Source organism: Haliaeetus leucocephalus, unplaced genomic scaffold (genome assembly GCF_000737465.1).
Source record: "Haliaeetus leucocephalus isolate CR32 unplaced genomic scaffold, Haliaeetus_leucocephalus-4.0 Scaffold587, whole genome shotgun sequence".
Taxonomy (NCBI): domain Eukaryota; kingdom Metazoa; phylum Chordata; class Aves; order Accipitriformes; family Accipitridae; genus Haliaeetus; species Haliaeetus leucocephalus.
The window spans coordinates 608,565-627,652 of record NW_010973023.1 but is presented as its reverse complement, the minus strand read 5'-3'; positions in this window follow the sequence as shown (position 1 = coordinate 627,652).

Genomic DNA, 19,088 nt, shown 5'->3' with positions numbered 1-19,088 from the left:
CTTGGTTTTGCAGAAGATGGGAGGGAAACAAGTGGTGATCAGAACAGGCATGTTACCTTATATCTTTGGTGCTGGACACCCAGGGATGGTCCCTGGGCTATGAATCAGTGTAGCATATTTTCCTCACCAAAAGTAGACCTTCTTCCTCTGTTATGCTGGTAGCTAACCCAGGCATATCGTATGAGTGGAGTCCCACAGGGGAATGCTCATTCCAGGATAGGAATAGAGACCTATTTTAAACTCCTCCAAACTGAGATCATCTGTATGAAAATAGGTACTTGTACACCAGGATAAAAGTATCCATGTGGCAAGTTACACTAGTACACGCGGATGACCAAGAACTTGCATCCTAGATCCATTTAGTTAATCCACATAGACAACTACACAGAGATGACATCCCACGCACTCTGTTGTACATTGAGTGAGGCTACCTGTATTTGAAAAACAATGTCTTATGGCTCCTCTTCTTGTTACTGGTTGCTTATATCTTTCTAAATAACAGTAATATCCTACTTGGCAGCCTGTGGGACCAATGTATGATTCTTCCAGTGTTGCCATCAAGTGATCTACATAGTCTTCTCAAGGCTGTGGGTCTAGTTAAATAATATAAAACAGTCTCTGTTCCAAGACTCCCATGGTTTTTTGCTCTTTGCATCACATCTTGTCATTCTGTGTCATTTAGCAATTAGGAAATTGGGAGCCTCAGGGCCATTGCTCAGGGTTTAATAGGTTCCTTTGTATCCCCAGGCTGTAGCAGTGAAGGGCTTGCAAACCTGACTAAAAATCCCCTATACCTCAGATTCCTGGGATATACTATGTTTGTCCTAATTCATGAGCACCCCAGGTAAACAGGGCTATGGAAGTTATCATGGGAAATGAACCCAGCCTGAATAACAGCTCATGAATGGCACCACAGCAAAGTTTTTGCAGATTCTGGTTAATGCCAAATGGATGAAACTTGGCATCTCAGTTCAACTTCACAAGCTGCGGGGCTTTCATCCCAAGGAAACTGAATTGAAATTAAATATTGCTTGGCTTCTGGGTTTTTTTGTTGTTTGCTTCCAAGGGAAAAAGGATTCTCCAAAATGGTTTCCCACAGAAAATTCAAAGTTTGCAGAAATTGTACTTGCCTGCCCGAAAGAGCTATTTCAGTGGAAAACTCTCAGCCAGCTCTGAAGCTCAGTTATTTAGGGGCAAGCCTATGTAGAGATGTCAGCGATGCAGCCAACTATTAGCTAAGCTAGCTGCAGAATTTGATCTCTTACATGCTTCTCTTTAATAGAAAGAGTACCAGGGGTTATTTATGTTTCAGATAACTGCCCTCCATTTTGGGAAAACCATCGTTGTTCCCTTATGCCCAAGGAATGATTTCTTTAATACAATAGTCTCTCCATCTGATAACAACCGTAAAATAATAAGTTGAGGTGGCAGAGGCTGTATCTGTGTCTTATGAGCCTTCTCCTCACTGTGCTGTGGGATGCAGCCCTAAATTGTGGCTGTTTGGATACAGCATGGCGCAGCACGTGGACAGCCACCCACCCATGCCGTCCAGGCTGCTCTCCTGCCCCCATGCTGCCTCTCCTCAAATTCCCCAGTGATGAACTTACCGAAGCTATTTCCATGCCTTTAAATCACCTTGCCCATGTGAGGCGATGCTGTTAATTATGTCACGCAAAGACAAATTTACAATGTGGAGCAACAGTAAAAAATATTCCTACTTGAAGTGATGTGACATCTACACTCAGCGGGCTGTCTATAAATCACAGCCAGCTCCATGCACCGGGCTGATGGGCTCTTCCCACCCACCAGCAAACTTGTGGTTATTGGTGCTGACAGGCCAGAAGTGAGTGCTCAACCCCTGCGAGCCAGAGCCTGAAAACTAACCTACGTTGCTCCAAGTGGATGAAAAAAGCCTGTTTGTAGATACCAAAGTGTTGAGCGACCTGATTTTCTGTGTTGGTGGTACCGTAGTTTCTGGTGGGAAAAAAATTATCTTCTACTAGCACCTGAAGACATTACTTATCTGGGAGGGAATTTGCCTGGGATGCATTGGCTGGGGATAGATCAATGACTTGGGTGCACAATGGTCTCCAGCTCACCATCCGTGTCCCTCTGCTCCTCCAGGTTTTCATCTGCCTTTAGTCATCCCTGTCTGGAGACGACCAGGACAAGTGATGGTGCTGTGGCTCAGACACCTGTGGGTCACCCCAGAGCTATTTAACACGAAGCCAGAGTATTTCAGCATGCATTTCCCATACCAGTCTCATTTCTTTCCAAAGAAAAGGCAGACTGACCTGACAGATCTCCTAGGGCATCACCAGAGCTGAGCTGGATTATTACTGTTTCCAGCTATTTGCTTTCCTCTCCCTGTTCCTACCACTGACCTTTGCAGTTTGGCTAGAAGAAAAGCCAAAGCAAAGTTTCCAGCTGAGGGGATGTCAGCCACATGCAGGGGCATCCGGCTGGGTCATGCCCAGTATTTGGGCTACCCTTGCCCCAAGGAGGAAAGTCCAAGTTCAGCTGTCCAGGAGCTTCTTATATCTAAGAGACACCCAGTGTGGGCTCCCATGCTGAAATTTGGGAACATCTTCAGCCCTTTCTGTAAACATCTTTTGCAATCAATGCTCTCAGTAAGCAGTAAATCTGGGTTGGGTGCCAGGGAAGTGCGGCTAAAGGAAAACCAACAGTTCATGAATGATACGTTTAAACAACAAACAAGTGAAATGCCCACCTTGGCATACAGTCATTTTTCCATTTCCTGGCTTTCCAGTAATTTCCAAGGCTGTTGCTGTGTAAATCCACTGAGCAAACATCTCATGTTACCGCCCACTTGCTCACTGTGTGGCGTCCAGGAGTCTGGACATCCAGCTCTGCTGGCTAACCCACCTATATGGATTTTCAGTACAGAGTAAGCATCCCTCACAAAAATTTATAGCAATTCATCTCTTGGCTGTATTCAGTGTAGTTCTATGTTTTTCTCAGGACAGGAAAGACCATCCATGACACCCACAGGCAGCACACCAGTGGGCAAAAGGCATGCCAGAAAGGGCTGATCCTTTTTCTCTCCTCCTTCATCTCACTGAGAAATTGTGGCAGTGCTTACTAACGTGAGCGCCCTTCCACTGGTCTCTTGCTAAAACTGTATTTCTAGCTGACTCGGTTGACTTTCAGCACAAGAATTTCACTGCTTTTTCCAGGTGACCAAAAAAAGCTGGGTCTGCTTTAGTGGGGCTATCTACCTTACCATATGGTGCTGCTGGGTGGGCATTCTTTCAGCAAAGTGCTGTGCCCTTGCTGCAGAGCAAGGGCAGGTTTCATGGCCAGGGGGTGGCAGGGACATGTCAGGGACCACCACTTCCAGGTCAGAGGAGCCCAAAGGACTTGCCTGTGTGCAGCAGTTGCTCCTGGGGCTGCTTTGTAGGTGGAAACCTTTGGCTTTGGAGGGCTCCCATGGCTTCCCCAAGGCAGGGCAAGTCCAGAGAGTGGTTGCAGCCCTTGTCACCATGACAAAACTTGCCCTGACAACCCCAGGGCAGTCAGGCAAATGCCTGGAGCCATGCTTGGTGCTTTCATGGCAGCTGTGGACTGTGCAGGCTCCAAAACCCTCTGGGTGCTGAGGGCATCCCTTTTTTGCTGTGGATGCACATGATGCCCCCAAGTGTGGTCCCACAGGTGGTAGGAGGACCTGGTGTGTCCCAGGTCCTCACACCCCCCCCGTCTCACTGCTTTGCCAGGGTATGGCATCCCCAAAATTGGAGCTGCCTGACATCAGCTTGGCCATGGTGGGCTCATGTGACTATCTCCCTTCTTGTGCTCCTTTGCATGCCCGATGAGACAGCCCCAGTTAAAATTACCCTGGTATAATGCCTTGGGGCTTTTATTTTTTGACACTGCATATGGAAGGCAGCTGTCAATTAGCAGCTGAAAAAATAGCCTACAGTGCTAATGAGAGCAAATCTAATAGAGACCTCTTCCAAATTGTTTCCATCCATTTTTCAGGGCTTTTAATTGCTGTCATATTAGAAGGATGCCAGAAGGAAAAACACAAGGGAAAAGACCCATTCAGAGGTAGATTCCTCTCTGCCAGGATTGACTCAGAGGCAGCTTTATTCCCTGAATTTCATTTGCAGGAGTTTCTCAAGTCATTTCCAAAGTTACATTTGGAGCTGGGCCCTGGCCAGCTCCTGCAATCCCTTTTTCCCCCACAGCAAGGACAGGACTGGGATGTTATACCAGCCGCCACAGCTGGATTGAAGGCTGGGGCAAGATGCTGTCTCCCACCCACCCGCAGTGCTTGATTTTTGACCTTTTTTTTTTTTTTTAAGAAATGTAGTCAAAAAGGGAATATTATGTACTGAAACAACAATGGTAACATGCTTAATATTTCTAAATTCTTTCCAAAGAAAAGGCTTCCTAATTATTATTATGTTGGTGAAGGCAGCGCTGGAGCTGCACTGCAGGCAGAAAGTGAAAGGAAAACAAGGCAATGAATGAAACATGGAGAGGGCAGCAAGAACAAGAAAACAATGTGATTTATGAAACTTTTACATATAGACAGAGAGACTTATCTTTAATCCCTACATGTATTTACACATATCCAGCTGTCCATTTCTGGCAGTGGATATATTTACCTGAGGGGCTTTTCTTAGGCTCACCCTTTGAAATGAGGGATGAATGGCTGCTGTCTCATGGTTACAGCTGCTTTTTTTCTGGTGGGATTGGTGCTCCTTAGGATGTGGGCAGCCTAAGATGTATTGTGTCACCCAGCGTTCACTTTCTTCCTCTCAAAAACTTGTGGCTCTGTAAATATTATTATCTATCTGCTTTTCTACCTGCATCACCATCCTGGTTCAAAGGTGTCTGTCATCTGAGGATCTGCTCCTGCAGTGTCTGGCCTTGTACAGTGGTTTGCTTCTGTATCTGAGCAATGGTGGATGCGCTTTGTCCAGCTCTTAGCTAATACAAATGCTACAGGACTGTGGAGAGCAGAAAAACACAGGCACTTGAAGATACTCAAGAAATAAGGATGCTACATGGAGATAAGGGTTGTACTCACTGCTGGTATTACCCTCGGTAGGCTGTAGGAGGTGCTTGACTTGGTAAATAGGTTGGTTAAAACACAAATAATGCAAGGGTTGTCAGAGAAGGCATCTGGCTGGCCTTTTGGGCTGATACCTGCTTGTTCTTATTAATCTTTTGCACAGTTAATAAGGTGCCCAAGAGTTTGGTACAGTCACACTTGAGGAGAGGACCAGACTTTGTCTGGATGAAGCCCTATGCACAGGGTTTATAAATATATGCCACCAATAAAATCTTGATTCAAAAAGGTAGCTTTTGCAAAAGGTTGGGCTAGGGGTGAGCCAGTCCAGCGCATCCCAATGCAGCCATTAAAAACATATAAAAAATGACCTCGTGGGTTCATGACGGCAGCCACAAGACCATGCACTGCGGTGGCCCCAGCACCGGGACCTTCCTGCTGCTGGTGGCAGATAAGGAAGCCCCAAACCAACAAATTCATCTCCTTGCCAGCGCCATGAGTGCAATGCCTCTGCAAGGTCTCAGCCATCCCTGGGGTCACTTGTGAGCCCTGAGGGATGTTGCAACCAGTAAAGGGGTTTCCCAGGGTGGATTGTGTTTTCGTCAACCCCACTGTAAATCACTCGGCGGGAAGGGGACAGGAAGGGAGGGGATGCTGTTTCCTGATGCTTTGGAGCCTCCTGGGATCAAGTTACTTTAATTAAAGCCTGATGCATGATTTTAATCTGTGGGCCAGTGCACGTTGGTGCCAGGGGCTGAAATACCACCCAGGGAGGCTGCTGCCATGAATTTCCCAGCATGGCGCTTGTGGGGCTGCCCCTTCATGGGGACGTGGGGCCAAGCCATCCATGCAGCAGGGCACAGCCCCTGCAATCGCCTCCTTGGGGTGCTGGGATAGGTGCCGGTGGCAAGGATGCAGATGATGGGTCTAAGATGCAGCAGCCCTCAGGGCAAAGGGGCAGCGCATCTTTTTGAGGCTTGCTTAGCAAATAAAAAGTATTTCCTCCTGGCTTCGCCGTGATTCTTGGCCTATCCTGTGTTTCACCAGCATGGCTTAAATAGGGGCTAATGCACCAAGTGTGCCTTTAATAACCTTGGGACAGTAGCAGCTTAACAAAATAAACTTTTCCCCAGCTGCACCGGTCTGGAAACAAGCCTGCTCAGCTGCTTCCCATGCTGGCCTCTCTTTCTGGACCTGCCTCATGAATCTGGGCCAGATTGGGACAAACTAGGGATGACCCTGAGCCAGGGAACATGCTGTCCGGGGAACACTGGCTCCTGCCTGCCGGGGCCTGGGGGGACTGCAGGGAGAGTGCAGGGTGAGCGGTTTTGTCTTAGCACACCTGCCCTGGCGCCAGCATGGAGAGTTGCTCGGCACAGCCAAGGGTCAGGCTGGGAAGCCCTGGACATCTGGCCTGAGGATGGGTTTTTGCCTGGCTGCAGTCAAATGTGCTTGCAATGGGAGCACAAGCTCAACAGCAAAGGGATAGGGGAGAAGAAAACCAGAGGAGGCTGCCACCCATGAACCTGGTGCTCTCCAGGACCACCGTAAGTACCTTCACCTTCTCCTCTGCCCTTGCTGGAGTCTCTTCCAGTGTCTGGACACTGATGACTTTCAGTGCAGGTGTGAAACATCCTGGCTGAAACTCTTGCCTTCACTTAAAATAAAGCTGCAGCATGGTGGCTGGTTGCTTTACCTATAAGTCCTCACAAAATGAAGCCCTTTTTCCCCCCAGATTCACTGAGTACTGAATGCTTGGCCACTGGCATGTGTGAGGCGGGTGGACCTGAAGCGTTTAGCCCATCCATCCATCAATCCCTCTTGTTTCCCTGGACCGCGTTTACCCAGACCATCTGCGAGGTCATGAACCCCCAACACTGCTGCAAGCCCACATGTGCAGGGGGCCGGTGGGGACGGAGTGGTCTGAGCACTGAGCCAGCCATCTGTTTCATTAAATGCCACGTGTGCTCTCTGTTTTGAAAAGGGAATGGGGCAAAACAACACCTCATGAGATAACAGCTTGCAAAGTCCTATGGAGTCGGCTCCTTCACTGCAGCGTGTCTGATGGCTGGTCCTGGAAGTCAGCTCTGCAGAGCCGAGGAGAGCTGGGCACGGAAAAATGGGCTCTGTTTGCCTTTCCAGGACAGGCACATCCCTGGATGAGAAGGGAAACAGCACGAGGAGGCTTCAGGCTTTATTTATGTTCAATAAGTGCCGAGGAGAAGCAGGGAACAGAAGCCCAGGGATGGGGTCGGTTCAGGCAGGCAGCACTCAGGGACAGGGAGACGAGGCTCAGGGAAACCTTAGGAGACAGCCAGGAGTGGAGAAACGTTCTGGGTGTACATTTATGTTTTGTTTTCCTTTGCATGTGGTTGCGGAGGGTTTTTTGCAACTGTATATCCGGATTTGTGCTCAGCCATCTGCTTTGTGAGGATTTATACCTATGAGTGGTCAGTGTTTTAAGGTGGACTCAGGTGGTACCAATGAGCTAGAGGAGGGGAAATGTTGTCCCTTCGTGCCAGTAAGCAGCAGGACAGGTCTTGGGGCAGCAGGACCCCTTCCTGGTGCAAAGAAGGGACACCCAGGACATTGAATCCCAAAGGGCAGGCCTCACCTGGACTCAAGACCTACATGGCTACACCCAGAGGTGCCCACATTTGCACAGAGAGCCAAAACTAGCAAGAGGACGCACAGTAGGTGATTACGTCTGTCCATCCATCCACTCATTTCCAAAAGGAGCTGGTGTGTCAGCCCTGTTAAGGACTCAGTACATTTTTCTGACTCTTTCCTGATGAAGATGGGGCTGAATTTAAATCTGAGGTGAGGGCTTCTCACTCCTATTAAACACAGTGTCTAAATCCTTTTTTTTTTTTTTTTTTTCTCTCAAACTGAGATATAACACATTTTCTCTACAGCTGAGCTCTTGGCAGCTTTCCTGGGGGCAGCTGGTCAGAGACATCAGTGTCAGCTCTTACAGTCCTCCTCTGCATGCAGTCCCCTTGCCTGAAGAGCTGGAAAACAAGGCAATTATTTCCTTCCCTTGGCCGCCTCACCTTTGGTTGATGGGATGCAAGGGAGTTCAGCCCCCCTGGTCACGCTCTGCCTTTACATGGAGGACTGACTTCAGGGTAGAAACATCTTGCAGTGGGTGAAAACTGAGGCATTCCTGTGATGCTTGGGGACTGACACAGTCCGGAGGGGACTGGGACTCACAGCAACTGGGAGAGGCAGCATCAATGATGCTTTTTCACTGATACATAAAGACTTACCCATCTTCTTGCCTTCCCTCCTGGGGATTTCTGACCTGTGTCTAAATCAGCCTCAGGCTTGGCCTAAGCCTAACCCAGCACTCATCTGCAGGCTGAGCTTCCAAGGACTTAATAAACCCTTAACCTGGCTGGCAAATGTGGAGGAATGGACAACCATTCCAACCCCATGGAGAAGTCAACTGAGGCACTGCTGGTCCCCTGCAAAAACAAGTACCTTGGCAGGCTTGTTTGAGGCAAACGAGGTTTCAGTGTGTGGGGAACGTGGGCTGGGTGAGCTGCCCCTCAGATTTACATCAGGACTGTCTCTGGTCCCATTGGAGCAACCCCTGGTCTCCCATGATTGCCACCACCCACGAAAGCAGTTTCCTCCGGAAGTGCTGGAGAAGGCATCTGCCCAGCTTTTTTTTCATCTCTTTTTGGACAGGCATCCTCCAGGAGATGATGATGTCCCATCATCTGAGAGACCTTCCTCCGCCTTTTAAGATTATTCTCTAAAGAAGACTGCTCAATATCAGCCTCAGGTAGTTTCAGAGGTGATGGCGAAGACTGTAAAAAGACCTGCCGGTGGCTTAAGCCCATAGCAAAAATTACGATGTGTTGGAGAAACGCCTGCGCAGGGAGCAGGACTTGTTGGGAGATGGCTGTGCTGTGATCTCAGTCATGCTCCATCCTCCCCTCTGCCCAGGAATGGCACAAGGTGTTCATTCCTCCACCCGTCCTCCAGGCTGAGGCCTCTGCAGGTGTTAAAGACATCAACTGACCACCCTCCTGCTGATGTTTTTCCATCTCCCTGCACTCAACAGCTCATATTTTTTGAGCTATAGGATGGGTGTGAAGAGTAACGGGGCATTGCTGGGGCACCTGGAAGCCCAAATAACCCACAGGTGGGATGAAGCGAGGTCTGGGACTGTGCAGTGCTGGGATCTTCCAAGGCATGGGCTTGAAAGTGACAACTCCAATGATGTTAAGCGGGAGGAAAAAATGCAGCAAGCCCTCCAGGCTTATGTCAGGGGAGCAGCAGGAGAAAAAGTGATTTCTTCCAAGAAACCCCCTTTAAGCCTCCAGTCCAAAATACTTTCTGTGTCTTTGTTGCTCAACAGCAGACCAACATTCTCCAGGAGAAATGGTTTTCTTCCCAAGAAACACAGTGGTTTCAGAGGCAAGGGGAGGTGTTGGCAACAGCCAGGTTTGGGGGCCCTTTGCTAAGGGGCAGGAGTCTGTATCCCAGCCTGAAATCTAGAAATCTCTTTACCTCATCCCACACAAAATAGCCTCCCATCGCTTATCCCAGGTGCCCTCAAGCTTGCCAGGACCCTGATGAAAATTATGTCAGGGAGATAACAGTTTCTTGCACCACGTCCAGGCTCCTGGGCACCCTCACCTCAATCTTACCCATGCAGCAAGTGCCTTTACATCTGAGCCCAGATCCAGGCTTGCATGGGCATACCTGTATTCAAAAAGCACATGGGCATGGATCTAAACCCCCTTCACTTCATTAAGGGTTAGGCAGGTGCTTAAAGCCAGGTGATGCTGGATGTTCTCCACCTCCTGCCATGCCTTTTCCCTGCTGGAGGAGGCTCCTTTTGTCAACGAGTTCTTCTGGAAATGTGTTGGCGTTAGGTCATCTCCCTTGCCTCCTCTGCGGGTGTAAACTGGCACAACCTCGTTGACCTGAGGAAGCCCTTGGCGGTGGATGCACTTCTATAATCAGCTCTATAAATAAAAGAAGAGGGAAAATGATAAGTGAGACGCAAAGTTATCCAGCTAGCCAGGGTAGGTTACTCACAGGCACTGTGCGTAAGTGACCTTGAAAATAAATTCCAGCTAAATTCTTTAAAAAACTTAAAGGGGGCAGAGGGGGAGGTGGAATAAACAGCTTAAAATTAACACTCCCGGGCTTTCCAACTCCTGTCCAGCAGAAAAAGGATAAATTGGTCCCATGTGTCCCCTGGGAAAGAGCAGGACATGATGTCAATAATCAATATGTATAACCTGCAAGGGCTTCCAAAAGCAATCAGGGCTCACCAGCTCTTGGAGGGTGTTTTGCAGCCATTTGGAGGGAAACTGGAGCAGATACAAGGGCTTTGAAAATCCAGCTCTAGAAACGTGCTTCATCAGGACAAAGCAGAACTTAATTAGAGCTGGCTGGAAGGTTTTTTCTTTGCAAAGTTCCTCTCGTGCAAAACAGATCCTTGGTCAGAAGGGGAAGATTATTAGGGATTTTAGAAACGAGGCAGATGCTGTCATCTGAAATGTGTTAAAAAAAAATGCTCCTCTGGGGCCTTTGAAGTGATTCGGTTATTTATTCATTTGACTGTCAATGAAACATTTTTTTACAGACAACTGCTCTGGAAATGGAAGCTTTCCAGGCTTGGTGGGGTGATGGATAGATATTTTGTATGAAAATCAGTTAAAATTTTTCAGTCTTCCATTCAAATGGGAGACTTCAACTGCTGGCACAGCAGTTGATCAATTCACCCTCATGCTTTAAACTGAAGAACCTCCAGTAACCTAATAAAGATATATTTTAAATATATATATATATTACTTGTTATATGTAATTTAACAAATATATTCCTCCTGCTCCTTTGCCTTATTTCCACAGAAGACATTTTAACAGCTTGAGTGATGTTGCTTTTATGATGCACAAGTCATTTTACTAAACAGCATGATAAAAGTTTGTTCAGGCAGGAATTTCATTAACTTCAGGGTCCTTCTTGCACTTAGCAGCATTGGGCTTGGCATGCAGGAATAATGGGTTCCAGGGCCTGAAACTTCTATTATTTTCCATCCAGTTTATTTAAAAATCATTGGATGGATTATAAAAGGCTGCTAAACAATGAACATGCCGTTGTTTCTTATTATTTGTTGCTGTGCCCAGATGTTTGGTGTTTCAGGGTTCCCTAAGAGCACTTTGGGGTGCCATAGAGGGAAATACATCCTGTAATACAATTCCTAAATCTTTGTTTTGTCCTCATAAAGCAAAACGATGAGTATTTACAAATGGGATGAAACAGCAGCAAGTTTCTGCCAGAGCCAATGGTGCTGCTGAGCATTTGGCGAGCATTTGCATGGTGTCTTTTTGTCTATGTGGCTCTGTGCAAAGCAGGACCATCGCTCTTCGCGGAGGGGGAAACTGATGCATGGTGAGGAAGCCTGACATCCTGCAGTGCCACACAAACCCGAACACGGGATCAACCCTTCTTTTTGATCCCCAAGCCGGTGTTTTCCATGTGCCTATGACTGGATCGCTCCTGAGGGATCTCCATCACTGAGATGTGCCTGCATCTCTTCTCCTCCAGTTTTGCACACCCTGTGGCAAGAAGGTGGTGAGGACCAGTGATGCGGTGTCACCAACTCTATGCCTCTAAGCTAGCTCCCACCCGTGGGACATACATTAAAAAAAGACCCACCTAAACCAGATTTGCTGCCAGACCACGTCCATCTGGGCCATCCAGAGCGTATGTTTATGGGGGAGGGATGCATAGGACCTTATAATGGCTGTGTTGTCAGAGCCCACAGGCTGGCTCTACGCTGCTCGCTGGCCTTTTTATGGGTCCCTGCTCCATGGTTAGTGTAAATTGGACATGGCTCCAAAATAAATAGCCTCCTCCTATGCTCGTCAGCAGGTCATGCACGTGGGGAATGCCACGTACTGTAAATAAATGGCTAATAAAAGTGCAGTGTTTTTACAGAATAAATAGCTCCATGGCTTAAATTAAATAGTTATGCTATTAGGGTGTATCCCAAAATATCCTCCCTGAGAAGAGCTCCCAGAGGGTCCCATCCTGACCGGTGGTGGGGCTGGTCTTCCCTGCCGTGTTCCCCCCCAGCCCTCTGGAAAGGATGGATGTGCTCATAGGGCAGTTTCAGCTTAGTTTTGAACACCTTTTTGATGAAGAAATTCCCCGATCAGAGCATTTAAGTGCCAGTTACTGTGAAGGGAAGGGTGTGAAGAGGGAGGAGAGCGGGATGGGAGGCGCAGAAAGCAATCTTCATCAGAGGAGCGCTCACGTCTTTAATGGTGGCGGCTTCATTGCCATCTCCAAATGGGCTTTGTCAGAATTAAGGTCCGATGGGTATGACATTGCTAGGGTAAACTACATCAGAGTGGCAAAACAGACTAACACACAGAAAGCCTTTCCCAACAATAGTGACATTCAAAGAAGCTGGGAATGTAGGGATTTAGCAATCATTTGCTAAGCTTATACAAAGGAGGGGAAAGAGAACAACTTTCTGTTTCATTTTGAGTGGCTATTTTTCCGCTGGCATTCCTCTCCGGAAGCTCTTACAAGCCAAGAAAAACCCCAAAGCATCAGCAGAAATGCTTGCATCGAAAGGTAGTTCTGCTTGCAATGTTTGGCAGGTGAAGAAAGGATTTCATTTCTCAGCTGGCCTTGCTGACGACTGGGAGACATCTCTTGTGACAAAGTGGAGGCTCAGATGGAGGTAGCTGTTTTTTTCCAAGGGCAGATGGACTTTTGCATTCAGTTTTTCTGGAGGTTAGGCCTTTCCACAGGGCTCGTGCAATGTTGTGTGCCAGTTCAAAGGCAGAAATGAAAGCTGAGTTTAGGGATCTTGTTTATTGGTCTCTGGCTCCAGCCATTAGTCTGGAAACAATTCAAGGAAAATCTATCAATTAATTATATTCTTGATGCTGTTGTTGCCATAAACTTTTCCAGTTCCTCATTTATGGAGTGTGCATGTCTCTTTTTTCAGAAAGTCACTTCAATGCTGATTGATATTGCTTCAGTCTTTTAAACAACCATCTTTCCTTCATTTATTATTATATTCCTTTAAAATTTGATGGCCCAGCCTGTGCTAAAAGCCCATCTCCACGTTACTGCTGTAAAAGGGGCTGTTTCCAGCAAGAAGCAGAGCACAGGACCAGGGTTGGTACTCCCAAAACCCTATACGCACATCCTCCCATCAGGCCAATTAGGAAATTACTAAGGAAAGCAAAGTCCCGACTTTGGACCAAGCTGACCCAGTGGCTGTGCCTCAGTTTCCCTTCTGTCAAAGGGCAGTGATGGCAGCAGCCTATTTGACCCCAAGGCAGTGCTGTGCACCCAGACTTGGCTGTGTTGGTACAGACGATGTGTACAAGCGATGCTGATTGCCTGGCGAGCTTTTACTCAGCGCTCTGGGGATTTTTTTTCCAGCTGGCTATGTCCAGCCTTATCATTTCTGACATGGAGGCAGATTTACAAGGGGGATTATGCTGGCTGTGGCTCATTGCCACCCTTTGCCAACTTTCTGCAAACAGCTCCTGCGGGGTGTCCTGGGCTCATGTCTGTCTAGTGATGGGAAACCCACCCTTAAAGACCTATATTTAACCTCCTTTTTAATCCCTTCGCTCCTCATCCACACCTAGCGATGCTTAGTCCATAGACGCATCTGATGATGCTTAGTACATGTATGAACTGGACTTATGCCGGCTCAACCTCCTCTTTAAGGCTCAGGTTTTATGCTCCTCAAGTGACTTGTTTTAGAGCTGTTTTTTTTGCTTCGGAGCCCTGCACTGTGATGGCCAGCAGCGGGAAGTGGCTGCAGTGAACGGTAGCAATTGCCTCCCTACTTGCACAGAGCTGCAGGCAAGATCCTCTGCACCCCCCGACATTCGTCCCACATCCCACCGCATCCAGGATGGGTCCTCTCTGTTGGCCACCTTGGCAGCAACACTATTATTCTGGGTAATTAGCTCAGAGACTGGTGTTCACTGGCACAGCAGCACAGAATGGATGAGCTCTGGAGATGTCCAGCTTGGTCAGGGTTCCCTTGATAATTTTTTTTTTTTTTGGCACATCCTGTGCCACAACGAAAATCCTGTAGAAGCCTAAGATCTTGAGATACTGTCAGGAGAAGGTGGAGGGATGGTCCTGCATTGCCGGCATCAAGGATGCTCCCACATCAAGGAATGCTCCTGCACCATCGGCATCGACTTGTAGAGCAACATCTCCAGCCCTGCCGAGGTGGCTTTGGTCCTGGTGCATGTCCCCTGGTGCAGGGTCTGCCCAGCTCGTGGTCTCTGTGTCTGCACCTTTTCCTTTCACTCTCCTTCATCTTTTTTTTCCCAAGAAAATGTCATTTTACACAAAAATCATGATCTCACCCAGGACCAGCTGGCTGGCCTGTCCTTCCCAGGAGAAATTAATAAAGAATAAAACCCGATTGTGCCACAGATAAAGGCACATCCACAAAAATCAACAGCATTTCCAGCTTTGAGGGGGCGATTTGCACTTGCTTGAGATATTGCAGAGAGCAATGAAAAATTCCTAGCTCAGCACACAAAACATGGCCCCAAAGGACGAGGCGGCTCAGGGAGATTTTCAGCTCACACCCCCATCCCTTGTAATGGGCAAAGATCCCCTGCGGTGGATGGAAGACTTGCTTTTCAGCTAAACAAAACCTCTCCCGGAGCGTGTTTGCCCTCCTTGAGATACAAAATATTTATAAAAATGTATGAAGTTTGTTATAAATCCCAAAACTTCTCTAATGAAAAACTTTTGCTCTCCTCCCGCAGCCAGCAAGGAACATCACCCCGGGTAAGGGCAGGAGGATGGGACGTGCAGGGAGGAGATCCCACCCTTCTTCTGCACCAGGTGCCCAGTGAAAATCATGTTGGATCATGGTAAGAAGCGTGGATTTTTTCCCATGAGTGGAAGGTGTCTTTGTCTTTCCTTCTTGGATTCCCTTTCTTCTGGGTTTTTCCATTAAAATAAAAGAAAAAAAAAAGACAATGGGTTTTGATTTTTTACCTGGGAAGCACTACTTGAAGCAAACTTCAGGGACAATCTGAGCAAACCATGAGCCATGTGAGAGAGTGGTGGTGGGCTGCAAAGGTCTTCTGGTCACAACCCTGTCTCTTTGGAGACATGCAGTGTGGCAGGTCTGATCCTCATCCCCATGTCCCCATGGAGGCGACAGACCCCCACCAGCAAGGAAACGAGGTAAGACCCTCTCCAGACCAGTGCAGGTGCTGGGGAACAGGAGGACCTCCCATCATGCACATCCAGGTTCAAAGCAAAGATGCTGCAAAATTATGGTCTTCAAGGCATGTAGGCTCTTCCAGACCTCGTCATTGCAGAGCACAGGGACGTGTTCCATGCAAGATGGAAGGGGAGCACTGGGGACATCCTCTCCTCCCAGTGCAGGAAGCCACCGAGTGGTGGGAAGCGACCTCTCCATCACAGGGACTCGGACCAAAAGCCTGGGGCCCACCTGTCTGTGCCGTGGAATATTTATTCCATGTGGCATGCTTGATTTCTTTTCCAAGTTCCCCCCCCCCCTTGTTTTATATCCATCTCTCTTCCTTTTCAGACCCACCTTACTCCAGTATTTATGGGAAATACATGGCAAAAGACCAGAAGGGCTTCCCCCCCCATCCTTGTTTTAAGAAGTACTTCCCCTCACCGTTCTGCCGACAAAGACCCGTGGAAATTAGGGATGGAAAGGACCTCTGAGGCTGAGTTTTGTGCTCCTGCCAAGGCGAGACTTTCGGGAACGATGCAATCTCTAGCGCTTCGGTTATTTGAGGTTTAACAGACCCAGGTGTATTGCTGATGCAGAGAAAAGCTCAGGCTTTCCAGGACAGGTGAGGGGAGAGACAAGCATGTCTTCTCCTAAAGGCAACCTGGTGGCCTGGGCTTGGCTTTGGGCTGTCGTCCCCTGGCTCCTTGGGGAACACAGTGGCCACCAGCAGGGCTGGCTCAGGCTGAAAGTGAACATGGGGAGCCACAACCTTCCCCCAAAACTAAATTCTGCTTTACCGATGCTGCTGTAAAGCCAGAGAAAGTCTCTTTGGATGAAAAATCAAATATCTTGTCCCGCTATGTCCCCCTCCAGCTCTCAGCTTGCAGAACAGAAGTTGGGGGCCACTCCAACTCTGCTGCTAAACACACTAAATATGACTTTTATTTCAGCTCTGCTTTCTTGTCACAGGCTTTGAAAGGGCAGCTGCTTGCAGCCCAGAACAGCGCATCCTTGGATGTGGAGATGGTATAGTTAATAGGGGAATAAGAAGTCTTTGGCATGATGCATGGTCCCCATGGTGGCCCAGCTGCAAGGCAGGGGCTGCCTCGGGATGCTGTGGGGACAGCCTGGGGTGTTTGCAGGGGCTAAGAGCCCAGGGGGCTGCAATATAACCTTGTAAAGGCTTAGAGGGAAAAGCTAACATTGAAAACTGCTGGGTGCAGCAAGGTGTCAGCATCTCACTCTTGCTTCTTCCATACCCAGAGGTACCCAGGGTCTGATCTAACACTTTCTATGGCCCCTGGAAGTCATGGTACCATTTTCTGGCTTTTTGACCCTGCTCATAGGATGCAGATTTGAGCTGATCCTTGGAAACTAAAGAGCAAAGAAGCAACACATTTCCTCTTCCAGTCTCACAAAAGCATCCCATAGGAAGAAGCTTTAATCCTTGATCTCTCCTGGGCCAGCTCTTTAGCTGACAGCATCCTTGCACGGGATGTGGATCGGATGGAGTGGGGTCTCTTCTCCCTGTGCAGAATGGGAAGTATTCCTCCCTTGGTGTTCCCAGGGTCGTGCACAGGGTGTCTCATGTGACAACCTGCATCTCGGCTGCCTCCCCGCTCCCTCGCCTGCATCCCAGCACAGCTGGATGGAGAACCCAGCTGTTGGCAGGCAGGGCTGTGGGAACAAAGGGGCCATTGCAGCGTGGACTTTGAGTAATCGAGAGCAAAGCCTGGCAGCTCTCAGCAAGCGTCGGGGCCGTGAAATCCGATTCGTGCCCCTCCGCTAGCAGCGATGGGGAAGGGACCCCAAAGGCAGCGTGCTTGGGCAGCAGGGAAGGACAGGTGGCCACAGACTGGGAAGAAGGACCGTAACAAGGCGTCGTGGACACAAGATCTTCTTTGTTAGGATGTTACCGAAGTAGAAGAGTGACTGCGGGAGAGGTTTCGGCACAGCTGCCTGAACTCCTTACCTCCTGGAGATCAAAGCCCGCCTTTCTAATTGCGTCTTTTATTACACTCACCCAAACCCTCACCCAGTATCCTGGTGGCTTTGCGGGGGAAACAGGTGTTTTTTAACACCCGTGCGATTACAGGAGATTAACAGATTTAAAAGCGTGCCCCGGGAGACATGGCAATGCATCATGCTCCTGTTATGATGGGGGATGCTGAGCCGGGCAGGGAGGTTTCTGCAGGAGCTTGTCCCTCCCTGGCATGGGAGGCTTATCCCACCTCGCAGGCAGACGATGCCATGGGGCAGCTTGGGGCAGAGGTGTGCCCCCAGCCAGACCCAGTGCAAACTGGGAGGCCATGGGTCCTCGAGGAAGCCCCCAGGCTCACAGTGCGAGCAGCACCCCTGGGATGCCTTGTGTATCCCAGCCTGCTGATAAGGGCATTGGTTGGAGAGGGGCTGCAGCCTGCTGAGGGGCTCCTGCACAGGGATGCTCCATCCCTCCAGTGCCCCAGCTGGACCAGAGATCCCCCACTCCATCCCCCAAATGCTCCTTACTGCACAGGGGACCCCCCTAATTCATATCCCCAAACAGCCCACATTGGACCAGGCCACCCCCCTGCTCCATCCCCCAAATGCCCCGTACTGGACCAGGGTGCTCCACTCCATCCCCCAAATGCCCCGTACTGGACCACGGGTGCTCCACTCCATTCCCCAAATGCCCCATACTGGACCAGGGACCCTCCACTCCATCCCCCCATATTTGGGGGATTTCAGGGATTTCCAAGCGAGGGAGCGGTGTGGTGGGAGATGCAGTGAGGAGAAGAGCTGCTACGTTGCTCAAAGATACCGAAGGTCTTTGCAGTAGAGGATGAAAATATGCAGAGACCAAGAACTGCTGGCCCAGGAGCCAGGGAGGGGACAAAAACTTGTCTGAGGATCCCATAGAACAAAGAAAAAGAGGAAAATGCACAGACATGCCTAGAAAGTCATAAAAACAAAGTTTAGGTTACATACACACAGGGTCTCTTTTCCCCTTGGCAGGTTAAGAAAGGGCAATCTCTGCATCCAGAGCTGCTGGCAGAAGCCATCGCTTTTGCTTGTTCCTGGGAAAAACAAGAGGATGTGGATGGAGGTGTTCAGAGTGGACAGAAAGGGGCTCAGCCGACCCTCAAATCTTAGCTCAGGGGGAGATTTGCTCCAGAGCAGCAGCAGAAGGACACACAGCCTGATAGGCAAGGACACCTGGGTGGACAACCCTCAGCATCTCATAGCACACCGGTCACTTTGCCATGGCCTCTGTGGTCTCCCATGCATCCTCCAAGCTCCCTGATTTAGGGATTTTCCTTCAATTATACCACCATGCTGTAGTAAACACCCATATAACCAAGACCTCAGGCTGGAATTGATAAAACAAGGGGAAAAAAAAAAAAAAGTAATATCCCAGAGAGCTTCTTGTTTATTGGAGTCAAAACCAACCCCCCTATCAAAATGAAACAATTAAAAAAAAATTGTTTGGGAAAAAGAAATGATAATTTCCCATCCGCCACTCACCGTTTCCTTTCTGCTGGGCGCAGCCCCTAAAAATGAGGCATTTGTCCCCTTTGATGGCTGGTGTAAAACGAGCTTTGATGTCATGGAAGGAAACAATGTATTTAGATGCAGCCTTTGCTCAGATCAGGCACAGCTAATATAAATCAGGGGACTGAGGGGATCAGGAAGGGTGTGGAGAGGTTCAACTTGACCCTTTAGCACTATTTTGTTTAACTTTCACATTAAATTAACTTTCCTATTGTTCCATATCACCTCGTTACATCTTATTTTCCTCATCATGATTCTTTTGTTCCCCTGCAAAGCTT